The sequence below is a fragment of the Miscanthus floridulus genome, chromosome 12 (genome assembly GCF_019320115.1).
Source record: "Miscanthus floridulus cultivar M001 chromosome 12, ASM1932011v1, whole genome shotgun sequence".
Lineage (NCBI taxonomy): Eukaryota > Viridiplantae > Streptophyta > Magnoliopsida > Poales > Poaceae > Miscanthus > Miscanthus floridulus.
The window spans coordinates 27,581,239-27,602,145 of record NC_089591.1 but is presented as its reverse complement, the minus strand read 5'-3'; positions in this window follow the sequence as shown (position 1 = coordinate 27,602,145).

Here is a 20,907-nt window from a genome sequence, read left to right as displayed (position 1 = left end):
GATCCTTCGCTTCGGCTTATAAATAGACCCTTCCGTTAGCCTTCATCGCTATCTTCGCCTCAGCGTTCTCACATCCGTCTCCTCCACTTCCTTCGTTCGATTCATTCCAGAAGAAAACCCTAACCTCCATCAAAGCAAATGACGAACAGTGGCAACCGTGGCAAGCGTCCTGCCAACGGAGAGGCTGAAGGAAGCAGAGCATCGCGCTGCCGGCGTCGTGGGTATGATTCGGCTTTTTGCCCCCTTTGCAATTTCCTCGTTCATCTCTTAATTTCGATTTTTCCTTCCTCATTCATCAGGATAAGGGTCATCAACTCCAGCCAATACCATCTCCTTCCTCCGGTGATGGCAGCTCAACCGGGAACTCCATCATCCGGCTCCTCCGGGTCTTCCAGCTCTTCAAGCTCTTACCATTCCAATCCTTGGGGTTCGGCAGAACCAGCAGATGCACACCATCCATACTCTCACGAGGAGGCGCTCAAGTTTTGCCAGGAGAGGGACGAAGCCCGGGAGGAGCTAGGTGACGTCTCCAAGAAGTTCGGCATCGATCAAGCCGAATGGGAGGACCAGCAGAAGCAATTCTGCGATGCCATCACCGGTTTGATATCTTCATTTAGTTTTATCATCCTGGCTTCCTTTGCTTGCCGACCCATTTCTTCTTTTCTGCCTAGCTCTTTCCGCGGAGAATGACCGCTTGAAGGCGACGGCGAACAAGATCGCCGACAAGGTGAATGCCCAGGGGGAGACATCCGAAGCATGCCTTGATGCTGTGGATGGCCGCATTGATCAGGCCGTCATCCAAGGTGTGCACCTTGGCGCTTCTCTCGGGCTGGCGGCAATGACCTCCCAAACCAACGAGGACTACTCCTCCCAGCCAGTTGGCTTCGTCGGAGGACGCTCGGACGAGATCGACGACATTGATGAACGTCTGGAGGCCTACGATGATCATGCCGCTGCCCTTGCTAAAATCACAAACCCCCAGTCCGTCCTCAACAAATTATTTGAGGAGTAGTTTGTATTAGGATGGACTTTTATAAATAATCTCGTCCTTTGGAATAATATTTACTTCTTTGACTCTTTTCGGTAAAATTCCACTTGCGACTGTCAGAAAAATGCTGAAAACAACCCAGTTTTGAATAAACATTCTTGTGCTAGAGGCGATGCAAACTGCATCGGCTATTTTGTGCTAAAGGCGATATGAACGATATCGGCTATTCTCAATCTTGTATCTGATTTTTAGGCTAAAGGCGATATGAACAATATCGGCTGTTCTCAGTCTTGTATTCGATTTTTAGGCCAAAGGCGATTTTCTCTTTGTCGGTTTTTCTGATCTACATTCATGAACCAACCTCAACACTGGGGTAGTATTTCTTAAGAAATCTTCCATTAATAGCTCTGGTAAACTCCTCTCCAAATAAAGTCTTTAATATGTATGCATTGCCAGGTACACATTCTACAATTCGGAAAGGACCTTCCCAATTTGGAGACCATTTGCCGAACGCTCTATCCTTTGTTCCAACTGGCAATATAGTCTTCCAAACCAAATCTCCTTCTGCGAATTGCTTCAGCCTAACCCTTTTGTTATAATACTTGGCAACGCGCATTTTATTTTTCTCAATATTTTCTAATGCCTTGAGACGAATCAAATGTAAATCTTCCAATTCATCCATCATCAGATTCTTATAGTCTTCTTCTGCCAATTCTTTCTATAACACAACTCGCCTTGAACCTGACCGTAATTCCCATGGTAGTACGGCATGATGCCCATAAACCAATTCATAGGGAGACGTTTGAGTGGACTATATGCCCCCTTGCCATCAATGACAAAAAGGTGGTAATCAGAGTTTTTGACCCAATAGTCAACTCGACATGGATAGCACCTCGGGTATCAGAAGGATTGCCAGCAAAGTCCCTAAGCACCATGTCAGTTTTTCAACAATTCTTCATTAGTCATCCCAAGTTTCCTGAAGGTAGTATAAGGCATGATATTGATAGCAGCCCCTCCATCAACAAACATCTTGGTCAAAGGCTTGCCATTGACATATCCTTTTAAATAGAGTGGTCTCAAGTGACGATTCTTGATTGGTTTGTCAAAAACAGCTTGCTATGTTAATACAAGCTGAGCCATCAAATCCTGACATTCACTTTCATCAAAATCAGAGTACACCTCTTCTTGGACATCTTGGCTTTCGGGAGCTATAAACTCTGATGGGAGGAAGAAAGCCATGCAAGCATTAGCCAAAGGACCACATCCATCAGGCTTCTTTTTAGGACGCCATATTTGCTTTGTTTCGGTAACTTCCAGTTCGAACTCCCTATTCCTCAACCGTTGCACTCTTCTTTTCTGACTTTTCCTCAGGCCTGGAGGACACCACTGTCCTTTTTGCCATACGTATTTATAGAAGTCAGCTTCTTCATCATGCACTCTATCATGAATCCAACCTGAACCTGCAACTCTTTTCCTTTGCTGATTCTCAAAGTCATCTATTTTTAAGCGCCGAGCATCTTCAGGAACCTTCGTTCCAAGTCTTTCATAGACGGGACGGCGGTTGACTCGAGATTGCCTATACTCGGAGTACTGAGCACTACACTCCGGACAATTATTTCTTGCAGGCAACCTCAAGCCTTCATTCCAACAATGCCTAAAGAACGAACAACCCCAATGAGACTGCTCCTGTTCTATCATGTATTCTTCTTGCTCCCTTCAGTATACTTCTTCCTCATACCTCCGGCACTCTTCCATAAACCATTGTTTCTTACAGTATTCCTTCTCTTGTTCCCCCTGCCACTTGTTTAGCAAAATACGCGATGTAACTCTGGGTTTGGAAGTTTGACCTTTCTCGGTTCGACTATTCTAAAACCAAACTCGTTGCTGCAGCTCTTTACTAGTGACTTGTCGATCCGTGTCAACAGCACCACTCTCCTTTGCTCTATCAGAAGTCAACACTTTCACCTTGCCTTTACCTTTGAGATCATTAGCAGAGACCATATTCACAGAGAAAGAAATCATATTTTGTGGAAAAGGCTAATCATCAATTTTCATCTTGCCATCAAACCTCAAGTGTCCCTCTTGGATAGCTTTCTGGATTCGTATTCTGAACACTCGGCAATCATTGATAGAGTGAGAATTAGTGTTATGAAAGCCACAATACTTTTTGTCTTTCACTCCTTCAGGACGTAACATAGGATGTCCTTCTGGCAACTTGATGTGTCCTTCCTTTATCAACAATGCAAAAAGTCTGTCTGCTTTAGTAACATCAAAATCATAGGTTCCCTTTTGTTGTTTCAACCAGCGTTGACTAACTTGAGTGGGTTCCTTTGCCCAATTTAACTCAGCTGCAGCTATCTCATCTTCATCAATATACTCAGTCGCTTCATCTAAAAAGCCTTGATACACCTCATTAGTGGCATTGTTCTTCTGAAAGTGATTATCTCTCCTAAATCCTTGGGCTTGATCACTCATAGCTGCTAAACGCTGTGCAAGTTGGCCAAGGTCATCAAACTCTAAACCGAACAACTTCTCCCTGATATTCGGCAACATTCCTGCTATAGCTATTCCAGGTAGTTGATCATCTGGTAAATTTAGAGAATAACACATATTCTTGGTCTCCCTAAATCTATGAAGATACTCCAATGGTGTCTCATTTGTTCTCATCCTCAGACTCATGAGATCAACCAACTTCTTCTCATTAGTACCCGTATAGAAATATGAATGAAACTTCTGCTCTAGTTCTGCCCACGTACCAATGGAATGAGCTGGTAGAGACGTGAACCATGTGAAAGCTGGTCCTATAAGAGACAAAGGAAAATATCGAATTCTCCAAGCTTCATCTGAAGCAGCTTCTCCAAGCTGCATTAAGTACCGACTGACGTGCTCTATGGTACTAGTATCATCTTGACCAGAAAACTTGGTCAAATCTGTTGGAGGCTTCACCCTTGGAGGCAACGCCACTCTGTTGTACCATTCTGGATAAGGAGACTTGTATGAATAGGATTGATTCTTTGGCTTCAAGCCAAACTGATTTTGCATCATATCAGCCATCCTGTGCATCAAAACATCAATGCCTAGATCCTGATTTCCTTATACTTGCACTCCAGAAGGCAATCCTGAAACACTTCTATACCCTGGATTTGGCACGGCATTGATAGCACCGTAATCAGTAAATTCTTGATACCCATCTCCATACATATTCTTCTGCAATCTGTTTGATGCTGGAGAAACTCTATAAGCTGAAGGTGGCACTTCTCCTGTGGTACCAAATGTCACCTGGCCATAGGTGGGATGTGATTGCTTTTCAGTGTGAGTCAATCCACCTATATTTGAAGGCGATGCTACTTCTTTTCCAACAGGCTTCTCTTGATGCTTTGGAACATTGAAAAGCGTCGGCCCACTGAGTGGTCCAACATTTTCTTCGAAGTATTTATCAACCATTGGGCCAAAAGTACTGATCATGATTGCTCGAAAGGTATTCAGAAAAGCTGTGTGATGATTTGTCATGGTTTCTCCCATAGCTTTATAAACTAGGGCTGCCATCTTCTGAGCATCCTCCTCTTCAGTGTAATCAGTTTGATGCGGAAGAAGAACCCTTGGCATTGATTGCTTTTGAAATACTTTATTGCTCTTGTTTTTGGAAAAAGACATCAAGCATTTCCGTTGGTATTGCTCACATGCTTGTAGCACTAAATCCTTGTAATTATCTGGCAATTCTGCCATGCTCACATCCAGAACATGATCATTGTTGATCTCAGACGCCATCTCGAACTAACAGGTTGTCCCACCGAGCGTGCCAAAAAGTGTGTTGACACAAAATGTGACGCACTGTGCCTCACACACAGCAAGCCAAAAAGCGTAGCTTCAATTGGGTTCCCGGGTGTTTCGTTATCTGGAAGCGTGCCAGTCAGTTTGACCTGAAAACTAACAAGGGATAAAACAATTAAATGTCAAACCGGAACATGTCGGGTAATACCAGACAGTTCCACATATACGGCCCTGAAGCCACTTACAACGACATACAGCTATAGAGAGTTGTCTGCCAACGAGTTCATAAACCGTTTCGGCTAATCGTAAGATGAATGCACGTGGAAACCTGAGCGCCGAATACACATGCATGGGAAAACATATTTGAACAAGTGAAATTAATTATGAGTTAACGCATAACCAAACTCGGCAGTCCAGCCGAATTGGGGTCCATGAAGAAGGAACGTGCAAATAAAAACGATTAAACTAATCCAAAACCTGCATCTGCCACACGACACCTGGTTTTGTTAAAGCTTAAACATGATTAACATGCATGAACCCGCGACATATGACAACCTAGATTAAAATAATTCGGCCATTATGAGCACACTATATAGTTGCAAAGGTATTATGAAAAGCAATGATCGTTGAAGCACGGATAAAACCACAAGAGAGAGAAGGCCGAACCATATCAATCTAGATTGGGCAGAAGTGTGTTACAAATATATATAAAAAATGTTCCGTAACATGCAACACTGGATAACTTAATGAATCTATTTAGATTTGCCATATCTAAAAGAGCCGATAACTATCTTGCTTTCACTAAGCATATTGAGTAAATGCCTGCCGCACGGTATCTACTCATAAACAAAGCATAAGCAAAGACTTCTTGATTGTCAAGCAAAGATCCGCCGCACGACCATTGAAAACAAACAAGACTACTTGCATCACGTCTAAATCCACCGCATGATACTAAACATGATAACAAGGTTGTCGGAACTTACGGAGGTCGACGGATCGATGACTCCTCTCAAAGAACTCGACGACACGACAAAGGGACTCGGAAGTTTGGCACGGGGCCAGTTGTATTGATTTGGTTGTGAACACCTTTTACAATGGCCGAGGGTCAATATTTATACCCTAGACAAAACGTGAGTCCTAGAGGACTACGATTTACAAAGGAACTTTTAAACAAACTTGGAAACTTACGATTCCTTACCCTAAACTTATAGATTCCTTTATTATTACAACTCTCATCTTTCCGATCGGTCTTGCCTGCCATCTTCTGTTTTCCCGAATGGAGTTACCGCCTTCTAGAGTAACCGACCGCACAAGCATTTAGCCGACCGCTTGTTTTGTTTGCCGAACACCCTTCTTCCCGCATGTGGGTCTACCTGTTAACACTGGATTTTGGTCGATTCTGGAAGATGACAGGTAGACCCACATGCGGGAAGAAGGGTGTTCGGCAAACAAAACAAGCGGTCGGCTAAATGCTTGTGCGGTCGGTTACTCTAGAAGGCGGTAACTCCATTCGGGAAAACAGAAGATGGCAGGCAAGACCGATCGGAAAGATGAGAGTTGTAATAATAAAGGAATCTATAAGTTTAGGGTAAGGAATCGTAAGTTTCCAAGTTTGTTTAAAAGTTCCTTTGTAAATCATAGTCCTCTAGGACTCACGTTTTGTCTAGGGTATAAATATTGACCCTCGGCCATTGTAAAAGGGGTTCACAACCAAATCAATACAACCGGCCCCGTGCCAAACTTCCGAGTCCCTTTGTCGTGTCGTCGAGTTCTTCGAGAGGAGTCATCGATCCGTCGACCTCCGTAAGTTCCAACAACCTTGTTATCATGTTTAGTATCATGCAGTGGATTTAGACGTGATGCAAGTAGTCTTGTTTGTTTTCAATGGTCGTGCGGCGGATCTTTGCTTGACAATCAAGAAGTCTTTGCTTATGCTTTGTTTATGAGTAGATACCGTGCGGCAGGCATTTACTCAATATGCTTAGTGAAAGCAAGATAGTTATCGGCTCTTTTAGATATGGCAAATCTAAATAGATTCATTAAGTTATCCAGTGTTGCATGTTACGGAACATTTTTTATATATATTTGTAACACACTTCTGCCCAATCTAGATTGATATGGTTCGACCTTCTCTCTCTTGTGGTTTTATCCGTGCTTCAACGATCATTGCTTTTCATAATACCTTTGCAACTATATAGTGTGCTCATAATGGCCGAATTATTTTAATCTAGGTTGTCACATGTCGCGGGTTCATGCATGTTAATCATGTTTAAGCTTTAACAAAACCAGGTGTCGTGCGGCAGATGCAGGTTTTGGATTAGTTTAATCGTTTTTATTTGCACGTTCCTTCTTCATGGACCCCAATTCGGCTGGACTGCCGAGTTTGGTTATGCGTTAACTCATAATTAATTTCACTTGTTCAAATATGTTTTCCCATGCATGTGTATTCGGCGCTCAGGTTTCCACGTGCATTCATCTTACGATTAGCCAAAACGGTTTATGAACTCGTTGGCAGACAGCTCTCTATAGCTGTATGTCGTTGTAAGTGGCTTCAGGGCCGTATATGTGGAACTGTCTGGTATTACCCGACATGTTCCGGTTTGACATTTAATTGTTTTATCCCTTGTTAGTTTTCAGGTCAAACTGACTGGCACGCTTCCGGATAACGAAACACCCGGGAACCCAATTGAAGCTACGCTTTTCGGCTTGCTGTGTGTGAGGCACAGTGCATCACATTTTGTGTCAACAGTTTCACATATGATGCCTCACTAATGGTTGAAAATGAGACCCTCAAGAAGGAGGTCAATGAGCTCACCCACACCTTGGCTAAGGCCTATGGTGGTGAGGACCGCTTGCTTATGTACTTGGGTAGCCAAAGAGCTTCTCTCTACAAAGAGGGATTGGGCTATATCCCCAAGAAAGGCAAGGTAGCCTTTGCTCCTCACAAGACTAGTTTTATGAAGAACAATGGTCAGTTTTGCACTAGTTGCAAGCAAGTTGGTCATAAAAGAGCATGTGTGCAAGAACAACAGCAAAAATGCTAATGTATCATCAATTAAGATTGATTCTTTCTATGTGCTTACTAAAGGTACAAATGGTGTAAAGGCTAAGTTCATTGGTGCACCATGGATGGGCTCAAAGAAGAAAGCCATTTGGGCACCAAAGAGCTTAGTGACTAACCTTCAAGGACCCAAGCAAGTTTGGGTACCTAAAAAGAATTGATCTTTTGTAGGTCAATTACAAAGCTAGAGGAAGGCATTAGGTTCTTGATAGTGGGTGCACTCAACACATGACCGGTGATGCAAGAATGTTCAACTCAATCAATACCAATGGCGATGATGGTTATGATAGTATCACATTTGGTGACAATGGCAAAGGCAAGGTCAAAGGGCTTGGTAAGATTGCAATATCCAATGACATGAGCATTTCCAATGTGTTGCTTGTTGAGAGAATGAACTTCAATTTGCTATCCATGGCTCAATTGTGTGATCTTGGATTCAAATGCATATTTGGGGTAGATGATGTAGAGATCATAAGTTTAGATGGCCCTAACTTGATCTTCAAAGGCTTTAGATATGAGAATCTATATGTCGGGTTCATAAACCCGGGGTCCCTCGGGGATTGGCTTCTGCACCAAGGCTCAGCCCAAAAGTCTAAAAACAACAGGGCAAGGGGGCGGTCCAGCAACCGACTGGAAGGCCAGGCCCAAGAAGAGCAATGCCCGCTCATCGGCTACTTCGGCCCACCTATCCAACCGAAGCACTCAATTCAGGCTTCGGCCACCTCTAGATAGCCTCTCTAGTCGAAAGGCCTGCCCTTAGCCCTACTTCTGACTCTAACCCTATGTCCCTCTGACTGGGAGCTCATAGGAACCCTACTCACCGCTTTTCTCTGACCGGCGCACTCAGAGCCGACTAGAGCCATTCGACCAGGGGCACCCCGTTCGGAACAAACCAGAAGACGTGCGGAGAAAGGCAAGGCAAGGTTCACAAGTCAAAACCACTGTACTAGGGACCATACCCTGCACTCTGTAGCCAACCTGACACAAATAGTATTGTAGGCGCTGACATCTCCCACTACAGTATTGTAGGGGTCGCTAAAACTCTCATACGGTAAGCCTCCCGTGTGTCTCTAGGACATCGATAGCGGTATAGGCACAAGGATTTGCCATACCGGGTGAACATAGCGTGACTCCTCACATGCCACTAGGCATCAAATAGTATTTGCAGGTACCGGCAGTCCATCCTTCCTAAAGAAGATAGCATGACCTCTCGTGCGCATCTAACATTCTACAGTGACATCAACAGTGACATGGGCAACAAGGCTTGAAGACATCTGTACCCTCTCCCTCTCACCTATAAAGCCATCCCCTTCATCTATAAAAGGGGATGCGCTCCCTCCAACAAGCGGACCAAGAGAAAAGGAGGCCAGAGTTTCTTAGATCAACATCGACACCTCACAACCGCAGAACCACCAAGTTCCGACCGTAAGCACATGCTCAAACACCTAGCTCATAGCAAAGTTCCTGTCGCCCTCGGCCCTTCTGGTCAGACCCGACTGGGCCTCTTGTACACCCCATCTTTCTCCCTCTTGTTTGTAACCCCACTATAAATTTTGAGCACCTAGGCTCAGGAATAAAGTCACCGACCAACCCCGACTAGACGTAGGGCACAGTTGCCCAAACTAGTATAAATCCTATGTCATTGAGTGCTAGGCCACCTCTGATCACAACGTACAACAAAACTACAAATATTCACTAGTTGGTCACTTTTTGGGTCTGGTCAATGATGATGTATGGTGACATGGTGGCAAAACTGTTCGCACACAGCGGCAGTGAGGATCGGACTCGGCCCTGAGTTCGGTCTTGCTCCCTCAGACGTGTTCGATCGAGAAAGTGCGGCTCTAGATGCTCTCTAGAAGTGACCGTACTCTGCATTGATGGAGCATCAGGTCGCTGGGTTGGTGCCTCAGGCAAGGGCACGAGCAGACGCTGGGCGATCACGTCTGATCTCGACGTGGTGCATCCGATCATTCATTAATTTGAGAGCATGGTTGAGTTGGCGGTTGGGATCAGATGGTGCACGTTTTAAACTATGACACATGGCAGCAATCCCATGACCAAACATAGGGGGCCGAGCATCTAGTCGATCTAACCGACACATCTAGTCACCACATAGTGAGCTGCCTATGGTCCTCAACGGCTCTATTTCATGGGGACTCCTATATAAGGTGTTTGGCCAGCTCTAGCTCATTTCCTTGGCCATTTGCATTGACATAGCAACCTTGTGAGCTTAGCCAAAGCCCTCCCACTCATCTCCATCATTGATTCATCATCTTTGTGAGATTGGGAGTGAATCCAAGTGCATTGCTTGAGTGATTGTATCTAGTGGCACTTGGTGTTCGTTGTTCGCTACGGGACTCGCTTGTTACTCTTGGTAGGTTGCCACCACCTAGATGGCTTGGAGCAGCAAGGATCATCGAGCGGAGGAAGGTGCTTGTCTCCTAGCTCTGATTGTGGTGATTGTGAGGGGTTCTTGACCTTTTCTCGGTGGAGAGCCAAAAGGTACTCTAGTGGATTGCTCGTGACTTGTGTGATCCTCATCTTGTGTTGGTTGTGCGGCACATGTTTACAGGTTTGGCATGTGATGCCAATTAGCATGTGAACCTCTAAGTTAGTGAATCACCACAACAGGGACTAGCTTGTCAGTAAGCAAGTGAACCTCAGAGGAAAAATTATTGTGTCTTGATTGTCTCCTTGGTATTCAATGGTATTCATTGATTGATCACTTGCCATGGTGGTATACCTCTCTACCACTCTCTTGTATTACATTGTGCCTTTACTTGTGTAGACCTTGTGGTAATTGAAACTAGTTAGTGTAGCTCTTTGTTATAGTTCTCTTGCTAGCTTTCTCACCTAGGTGTAAATTAGTGACTTAGCCTTGTTGTGATATACTAGAGATCATAGATTTTAGAATTGGGTAGGTGTCTTGCAACACAAGTGTAGTGCTAGCACAAATTCGCTTTGCCAGCTTATTTACTAATCACTTGGCTTAGTGTTGTTGTAGAATTTTTTTAATAGGTTATTCAACCCCCTCAAGCCATTAGGACCTTTCAAGTGGTATTAGAGCCATGGTCACCGTGATTTAAGGCTTAACAACCTTTGGTGTCAAAATGGCTCAAATCAACAACACCAGAAGCCACCCCAATTTAATGACACAAATTATCCTTATTGGAAGTCCAAGATGACCACTCATATCAAGTCAATCAATAGAAGAGTGTGGAAGGTGGTGGAGACCAAAATTGAGATAGCCAATCTGAAGAATCCCACCGCAGCCAAAGAAATGCTGCTCCAAAACAATGATATTACTCTTAGTGCTATTGATGAGAGAACATTTGAACAAATCAAGAACATCGAGATGGCTCATGAAGCTTGGAGGAAGTTGGAAGAATCATTTGAGGGCACCAAGGCAATAAAAGGTGCAAAGGCATACATTCTTAAGGAGAAATTTGCTAGCTTCAAGATGAAGGAAGATGAGAGTGTGCCAGACATGTTTCATCAGATGGAAGTGCTTGTCAATGATCTCAAAGCACTTGGTGAGAAGGTGGAAGACAAGGACTTCTCCCATAAGTTCTTGAGATGCTTACCTGCAAGATTTGGCATGTTGGTCACCTTGCTAGTGTGGACCAGTTTGGACACAATGACACCAAACCAAATCTTAGGAGATATCATGACCGATGATGCTTATAGAGATGATGATGATAAGGAAGAAAAGAACAAAGAGAAGAAGGATGAGAAGAAGAAGAGTGTGGCATTCAAAGCCGGTTCATCATCCAAGGGCAAGGCCAAGCAAGATACATCAAGTGAAGATGATGGCTCATGGGATGATGATGATGATGATGAGAAAATAGCTCTCTTTGTCATGAGATTTGATAAGTTCATGGTGAAGAAGGGCTACTGTGCTAGAAGGAAGAAGTCTTCATCCAAGAACAAGGAAGAGTCAAGAACATGCTTCAAGTGTGGAAGCAAGGATCATCTTGTTGCTCAATGCCCATACAATAGCGACAATTATGATGATGACAAGAAGGGCAAGAAGAAAGACAAGAAGGACAAGAAGGAGAAGATGACCTTCAAGAACAAGAAGAAGGGTGGTTCATATATGGTCACTTAGGATAGTTATGCTTCCTCAAGTGATGATGATAGTGATGATGACAAGACCACCAAGAAGAAGGCTCTTGCAAGCTTTGCTATTAATGAGAAGCCTTCTCTCTTCGACACTCCATCATGCTTCATGGCTAAGGCCACTAAGGTAAAATCCGATGATGAGTGTGATGATGAGGAACAAGATAAAAATAAAAGTGATAGTGATGATGATGATGAACCCACTAAAGATGAATTAATTGACATGTTAGATGATGCTAAGGAACATTTTGACATTAAGAGAAGGGAATGCAAAGACTTGCCTTAAGCAAGCCTTTGATGAGCTCAATGCATCTTATGAGAGGCTAGAGGAAGCCCATGAGAAGCTTGGCAAGGCTCACAAAAAGCTTAAAAAAGCTCATTCCTCTCTACTTAATGAGAAAAATGAGAAGGAGCTTGTTATAACATGTGACAAAGGCTTAACTTGTGATATAATTAATGAATCATTCTATAAGCCTATCATTGTTACTCCAACTAACCCTTCTTGTAGCACATCCACTTCTAGCTCATCTAGTGATAATGGTTTCACTTGGGATGCCTCACTAATGGTTGAGAATGAGACACTCAAAGGAGGTAAAAGAGCTCAATCACACCTTGGCTAAGGCCTATGGCGGTGAGGACCGCTTGCTTATGTGCTTGGGTAGCCAAAGAGCTTCTCTCTATAAAGAGGGATTGGGCTATACCCCCAAGAAAGACTAAGGCTGCCTTTGCTCCTCACAAGAATAGTTTTGTGAAGAACAATGGTTGATTTTGCACTAGTTACAATCAAGTTGGTCATGTAGAGCAAAAGTGCATGAAAAAGAGGCCTCAAGCCAATGTATCCTCTATTAAGCTTGATTCCTTCTATGTGCTTACTAAGGGTACAAATTGTGTGAAGGCTAAGTTCATTGGTGCACCATGGATGGGCTCAAAGATGAAAGCCATTTGGGTGCCAAAGAGCTTGGTCACTAACCTTCAAGGACCCAAGCAAGTTTGGGTACCTAAAAAGAATTGATCTTTTTTGTAGTTCAATTATAAAGCCAGAGGAAGGCATTGGGTTCTTGATAGTGAGTACACTCAACACATGACCAGTGATGCAAGAATGTTCAATTCAATCAACACCAATGGCAATAATGGTTATGATAGTATCATATTCAGTGACAATGGAAAAGGCAAGTATCCAATGACATGAGCATTTCCAATGTGTTGCTAGTTGAGAGCTTGAACTTCAATTTGCTATCCATGGCTTAATTGCGTGATCTTGGATTCAAAAGCATATTTGGGGTAGATGTAGAGATCAAAAGTGTAGATGGCTCTAACTTGATCTTCAAAGGCTTTAGATATAAGAATCTATACTTGGTTGATTTCAATCCTAGTGAAGCTCAATTGTATACATGCTTGTTCACTAAGTCTAGTATGGGTTAGTTATGGCATCGAAGGCCTAGTCATATTGGAATGAAACAATTGAATAGATTGGTTATGCATGACTTGGTTAGAGGCTTGAAAGATGTTGTGTTTGAGAAGGATAAGCTTTGTAGCTTTTGTCAAGCCGGCAAACAAGTTGGAAACACCCATCCTAAAAAAATCATGATGAGCACTAGTAAAGCATTTGAGTTATTGCACATGGATTTGTTTGAGCTAGCACAATACACTAGCATCGGTGGAAACAAATATAGTTTGAGATAGTGGATGACTATACAAGATACACTTGGGTATTCTTTCTAGTGGACAAGAGTGATGTGTTGGCAACATTCAAATCATTTGTCAAGGGCATTCACAATAAGTTTGAAACAACCATTAAGAGAGTTAGGAGTGACAATGGTAGTGAGATCAAGAATACTAGAATTGATGAGTTATGTGATGAGTTTGGGATTAGACATCAATTCTCGGCCAAGTAAACTCCACAATCAAATGGCCTTGTTGAGAGGAAGAATAGAACACTCATTGATATGGCAAGGTCTATGCCTAGTGAGTACAATGTGAGTCAATCTTTTTTTGCCAAAGCTATGAACATGGCTTGCTATAGTAGCAACCACCTCTATTGTCACCCATTGAAAGAGAAGACACCATATGAGCTCTTGAATGGTAGAAAGCCCAACATTGCATATTTTTGGGTCTTTGGTTGCAAATATTATATCTTGAAGAAAGGCACTAGATTGGGAAATTTTGACAAGAAATGTGATGAAGGATTCCTACTTGGATACTCAACTACTAGCAAAGCATATAGAGTTTGGAATTTGGATAGTGGTACTCTTGAGGAAGTTCATGATGTTGAATTTGATGAAACTAAGGGTTCCCAAAGTGAGGATGAGAACTTGGAAGATGTTAGAGGCATTCAACTTTCAAATGCCATAAAAAACATGGATGTTGGTGAATTAAGGCCTAGGCAAGTGAATGATGATGAAGGTAAACAAGTACAAGTGCTCTCTAACACAAATATGCAAGATGATACAAATCAAGCTAGTATAAATGGCTCTCATGACAATGAACAAAATCAAGTGGTTATTACATCATCTCAATCCAATGATCAAGCAAGTGCAAGCAATCAAGTTTCAATACTCCAACCAACCAATATTGCAAGGGATCATCCATTGGACACTATCATTGGTGATATTTCAAGAGGTGTACAAACTAGATCAAAATTGGCTTCATTTTGTGAGCATTTCTCATTTGTGTCATCCATTGAACCAAAGAAGATAGATGAAGCATTGAAGGATGTTGATTGGGTGAATGCTATGCATGAAGAATTAAATAACTTCACAAGAAATTAGGTATGGGAATTGGTAGAGAGACAAAAGGGACACAATGTGATTGGAACCAAATGGGTCTTTAGAAACAAGCAAGATCAAGATGGGATAGTAGTAAGGAACAAAGCAAGATTGGTAGCACAAGGATATACACAAGTTGAAGGTCTTGACTTTGGACAAACATATGCCCCCATAGCTAGATTGGAAGCAATTAGAATCTTATTAGCCTATGCTTGTACCCACAACATCAAACTCTATCAAATGGATGTCAAGAGTGCATTTCTCAATGGATGATGTCTAAAGAGTTTGAAATGTCCATGATTAGAGAGTTAAGTTACTTCCTTGGTCTTCAAATCAAGCAATTGAAGAATGGTACATTTGTGAGTCAAGGTAAGTACATAAAAGACATGCTCAAGAAGTTTGACATGAGTGAAAGCAAAGCCATTAGCACACCAATGGGGACAAATGGCAACTTGGATAGTGATGCAAGTGGCAATATGGTGGATCAAAAATTGTATCGGTCTATGATTGGAAGCCTACTCTATGCGACCGTATCAAGGCCAGATGTCATGCTTAGTGTATGCATGTGTGCAAGATTTCAAGCCTCACCAAGAGAGAATCATTTGAAGGCTATGAAGAGAATATTGAGGTACTTGAAGCATACAAAAAATGTTGGTTTGTGGTATCCCAAAGGAGCAAAGTTTGAGCTAGTTAGTTACTCCAACTCAGATTATGCAGGATGCAAGGTTCAAAGGAAGAGCACCTTAAGCACATGTCAATTGTTAGGAAGATCACTAGTTTCATGATCATCAAAGAAGCAAAATAGTGTTGCATTATCAACCGCCGAAGCCGAATACATATCCGCTGGTAGTTGTTGTGCACAAATACTTTGGATGAAGGCCACCTTGGATGACTTTGGAATCAAGTTCAAGAAAGTGCCATTGCTATGTGACAATGAGAGTGGAATCAAGTTAACCAACAACCTAGTTTAACATGCAAGAACAAAGCACATTGATGCCCGCCATCATTTTATAAGAGATCACCAACAAAAAGGGGACATTTGCATTGAGAGTGTGGGCACTGAAGATCAACTTGACAATATATTCACCAAGCCATTAGATGAGAAAAAGTTTTGCAAGCTAAGAAATGAGTTGAACATATTGGATTTCTCAAATATGTGTTGATGCACCCCCCCCCCCCACTTATATGACATGTCTCTCCTTCGAGCAATCCAAGGTAAAAGTTGATTGGCATGACATACACTCCTGCTAAGGACATATTTAGTGCATCTAGTCATCTTTCACATTTAATAGGCTCATTCATGAAAATCAAATGAATTTGATGATTGTATGGTAAGACTATTGCTTCTATGCTTGACTTGATCTAGTGGTAGCATATGACACGTTTGTGGGCAACCTAGTGTTTGATCAAGAAAATGAGCTCTAAGTGTTTAACTCAACATGGTACAAGATAACCCTTATTTGGAGGTGTGAAGAAGCTTGTCCTTGGATCAAACCGAGTTAAATATCTTTGGCAAGTATTCTAGATTGAATCATATTTGGGAAAATGATCCTCACCCCATTGATTGACATTGATAATCTCAACCTATCTACATTTTGAGCCTTTGTGGTCATTGATGACAAAGGGGGAGAAAAACAAAGATATAAGTGATAGGGGGAGAAATAGTGAAAATTGACATAGGAAAAGAGAAATAGTGTACAAAGATAGTGAAAAGATAACAAAGGGGGAGAAATTGAGAAATTGACATAGGGGGAGAGATATGACAAAGGAAGGGGATCAATTAAAATTTTAAGCGCACAAGTAGGGGGAGCAAGCTCATAAACTAGGTGGATGCATTTGAATGTGCATTTCATATGTTTGCTTGCATGGCACAAGCTTTAAATTTCAATATCCATGCTTGTGTGGTGTATGCTAGTTGTAGGTTTGAATGATGAAATGAAAAACTAGTATGCATAGGTTAAGTAACTAGACTCATTCTCACATTATGAAAACTAGACCCTCACTTCTAATGTTGATCTCATGGGGTATTCTAGTTTTTGTGTATGTCAAGTTACTAATGGTGCTAAGGTTGGTATATTGGTGCACTTCGATAGGTATCACGCTTCAAAGGTCCATCTTTTATACCTTAGCATCATTTGGTAGACATTGTCTCCTATATTTTCTATCTAAGCATATGTGTAAGCTACAATCCAAACTCTTAGCACATATGTAGGGGGAGCAATTGCTACCATTTGGAATTTATGAAACTTGTCCATATTCTTTTACACATGGTAAATATGCTTGGGCAAGCAACATGGATTCAATTAAATATCAATTCATATCTTTGTGTAAGGGTTGTCATCAATTACCAAAAAGGGGGAGATTGAATGCTCTAGTTTGGTTTTGGTGAATTGATGAAACCCTAAGTGCTAACCTAGTTTATCAAGGTGATTATGAGATAGGTAGCACTACTCCAAGTGGTGAAGCAAATGAAGATTATGACATGATGATGGTGATGCCATGGTGATGATCAAGTGCTTGGACTTGGAAAAGAAGAAAGAGAAAACAAAAAAGCTCGAGGCAAAGGTGAAATTGATAGGAGCTTTTTGGTTTAGTGATCGAGACACTTAGAGAGTGTGATCACATTTAGGATCGATAGTTGTACTATTAAGAGGGGTGAAACTCATATCGAAATGCGGTTATCAAAGTGCCACTAGATGCTCTAACTCATTACATATGCATTTAGGATCTAGTGGAGTGCTAAAACACTTGAAAACATTTTGTGAAAATATGCTAACACATGTGCACAAGGTGATACACTTGGTGGTTGGCACATTTGATCATGGGTGGTGAAGTTTAGGGTCAAAAGGAGAAGTTTTGTATTGACCGGACTCTAACCCTATGTCTGGTCAGTGGTGCGCAGTGAAGGCCACCCACGGTCCCTTGACCGGACACAAGCAACAGAGAGAGGCTAAGTTGACCGGATGCAGGCCTAGGTCCAATCATGAGCCACTGGACATGTCCGGTCATGAAAAAGCATCTCTAGAACCATACTGGAAACGACCGGACTCTAGTGATGGAGCGTCGGTCACTTTGAGCAGTGCGTTCGGTTGCAACTTAACATGTGGCGTGAAGCAGACTAGCCATTAAGATTGGGCGCTCAGCATTTGAAGCTGATGACACATGGCGATCATCAGAGGACCGGACGCTAGGGTCCTACGTCCAGGTCAATCCGACCGGTGCGTCCGGTCACCCTGACTTTTCAGGGAACAGAGAGCCAACGGCTCTATTCATGGGGGCTCTTTATTTAAGCCCCATTGCCGGCTCTAGCTCATCCTCTTGGCCATTTGCATTGACATAGCAACCTTATGAGCTTAGCCAAAGCCCTCCCACTCATCTCCATTATTGATTCATCATCTTTGTGAGATTGGGAGAGAATCCAAGTGCATTGCTTGAGTGTTTGCATCTAGAGGCATTTGGTGTTTGTGTTTTCGCTGCAGGAATCGCTTGTTACTTTTGGTGGTTGCCGCGACCTAGATGGCTTGGAGTAGCAAGGATCAGTCAAGCGGAGGTTGGTGATTGTTTTCGGCTCTGATCGTGCTGATTGTGAGGGGTTCTTGACCTTTCCCCTGTGGAGAACCAAAAGGTACTCTAGTAAATTGCTTGTGGCTTATGTGATCCTCATCTTGTGTTGGTTGTGTGACACCCTATTGAGGGTTTGGCGTGTGATGCCAATTAGCGCGTGAACCTCCAAGTGAGTGAATCACCACAACGAGGACTAGCTTGTCAGCAAGAAGTGAACCTCAGTAAAAAATCATTGTGTCATCATTTGACTTCGAGGTAATTGGTCTTCATTGGTATTCATTCTTGTGATTGATTGGTTCATTCCTTGACTCGGCGGTAAACTATCTTGCTCTCTCTCTTTACATTACCGTAGACTAGTTGTCAAGCTCTTTAGTGTAGCTAGTCGTGAGAGCTTGTTAGTTTGGTTAGTGTGGCTCTTTAATTAGCCTTTGAGAGTACACTAACAGTAGTGTAGTGACATTGCCATTGTGTGGGTAAAGACTATAGAAACTAGAATTGTGGTAGGTGGCTTGCATTTTTAGTAGACTAGCGCAACACTAGCTTCACCTCATATTTGTCTAACCGCTTTGCTAAGTGTTGTTGTAGAAATTTTTAATAGGCTATTCACCCCCCTCTAGCCATTAGGACCTTTCGACAAGCATGCATCATATCATCCATATAAGGTGGAAATGTTATTAAGACTTCCTCCTTTCATTTCAGGGACAGCTATTCCTCTTTATAGCTGTTGGGTTTCAATAAATCTCGTTAGTTACCAGGTTCTTACCAACGAACTTCCCATTCACAATCCTCGCTCTAGGAGTTCCTAATCCTTGAGAACTTTTGGATGCACTTTAGTTACCACACCAACTCAATACCAAAACTTGGGGCTAATCCTTGACTTCTCAACACATGCATGTGTTAGCCCTTGCTTTCTTCTACTTTGACACCTGCTATTCTCTTTGACTTTGATAGCCGACATGTGTTGGTTGAAAGTTACTGCAATTGTGCTCTATGGTAGTACCATGATCCTGCGACCTCGATGCAGAGTTGAAACCTGTGGTCTCCTATGGCTCACAACCATAAGGAAGTACTGCTAAGCACTTGCTAATGTCGAAGTCTGTGGCCATGATCCATTATAGCTCACAATTAATGTGATTTCGCTCTCCTTGGAACCTCTTTTGGAAAATTCATGTCTGTGCTTCTCTAGAATTTCCTAAATCCCTTGTTACTTGCAACCTTCATTTGATCTTGATTGTAATCTCCAAATCAACCCTTGTTGTTTTATGAACTTGTAAGTTAATGTGCTTGACACATTTCCTTTTCCATTACCTAACCCAAGGCTTTTGGCACTCCATAATCTTGGGACGAGATTTCTTTAAGGGGGGATGATTGTAACATCCTAGATGTTAAAGGCTAATTAAAATTTTGATCATGAGCATCATCAAGCATAATCACCAAGCATTGTGGCATAAATGCATTCCATGTTTCAAGTATAGCTTTCACATGTTGCATATGTTGTGTTTCATATTTTACATGACATGATATCTCAAGTAGTAATTAAGGTTGTTTGTGAATTTATAGGTTAATGATTTGCTTTAACAATTAAAATTTTGTTAATATAAACTTTGTAATATAAAGTGTGCTCTGTGAAGTAAGAGTAAAGCTGCGAAATGTTTTCAAGTTAAACATGTTAAATTTGAGCTTCAAAAACTGAATTTAATTTAGTTCTCCACACAACAATTTTGGTTGTCCTTGAAAAAGTAGTTGTTAAGTTCAATTTTTGGAGGATTAGTAAAGGAATTTTCATAAATAAAATTTGTCCAACCTTGGTTTCACTGATTGGTGTGATGCTTGATCTTTGATGATATGTAACTGGATGTGATGTTTGGTTAGTGTTTAGCCTCTAATAAATTACCTGAACATAGTTAATCAAAACTGTTTTGAAGGACTAAAACTGAATGCAGTTTTCAGTTTTGGAGTTCATGTTTTCAAAATTCAAAATCTCTCAAACCAGTGACTATTTGATGTTGATCCTTAAATAGAAGTTGGACATCTTGTGTAGATCAACAATTTTTGTTAGAGGCGATCATCTTGTTTCTTTTCAAAATCGAGAGGAAAAGGAAGAAAAAGATGGTGGTTTTAGTTGCTACAGTGCCCCGAGGAAGGTGCTGCCATGCAGTAGCTTGTTATCGACAGGCCACCGCCTCTTCATGCCACTTCTCAAGCATGGGCACATAGCTGCCTACATGGAAAAGCCAAGTAGGAGCTGTCACGCCTGGACAGTTTCATCCCTGCCGTTTTAATCACCCCGATGCCATAGTCATTGTGTTCTCTCCTCTCTGTGCTCGCCGTCGGTCACCTCAGCGTGCCGGCCAAATTTGTCGCAGCCACAACACATTAGCCCAATAGCCCATGCCCTGTAGACTCACCTCATCATTGCGCACCTACTGAGCCCACTCATGCAGTCCATCTTCGTCAGAGCTGGCCATGAGCTTGGCATCTTCCCCGTGATCGTCCGAGAGCGCAACCATGCTCGCCCTATGTTGACGGTAGTTAATGACAATCATAAACTAGTCAATATACCTTGCATAAATGACTAAAATGAATCCCCAATATAGACTTAGGGGTTTAAACTACATATTTCCACGAGTTTTGGTAAA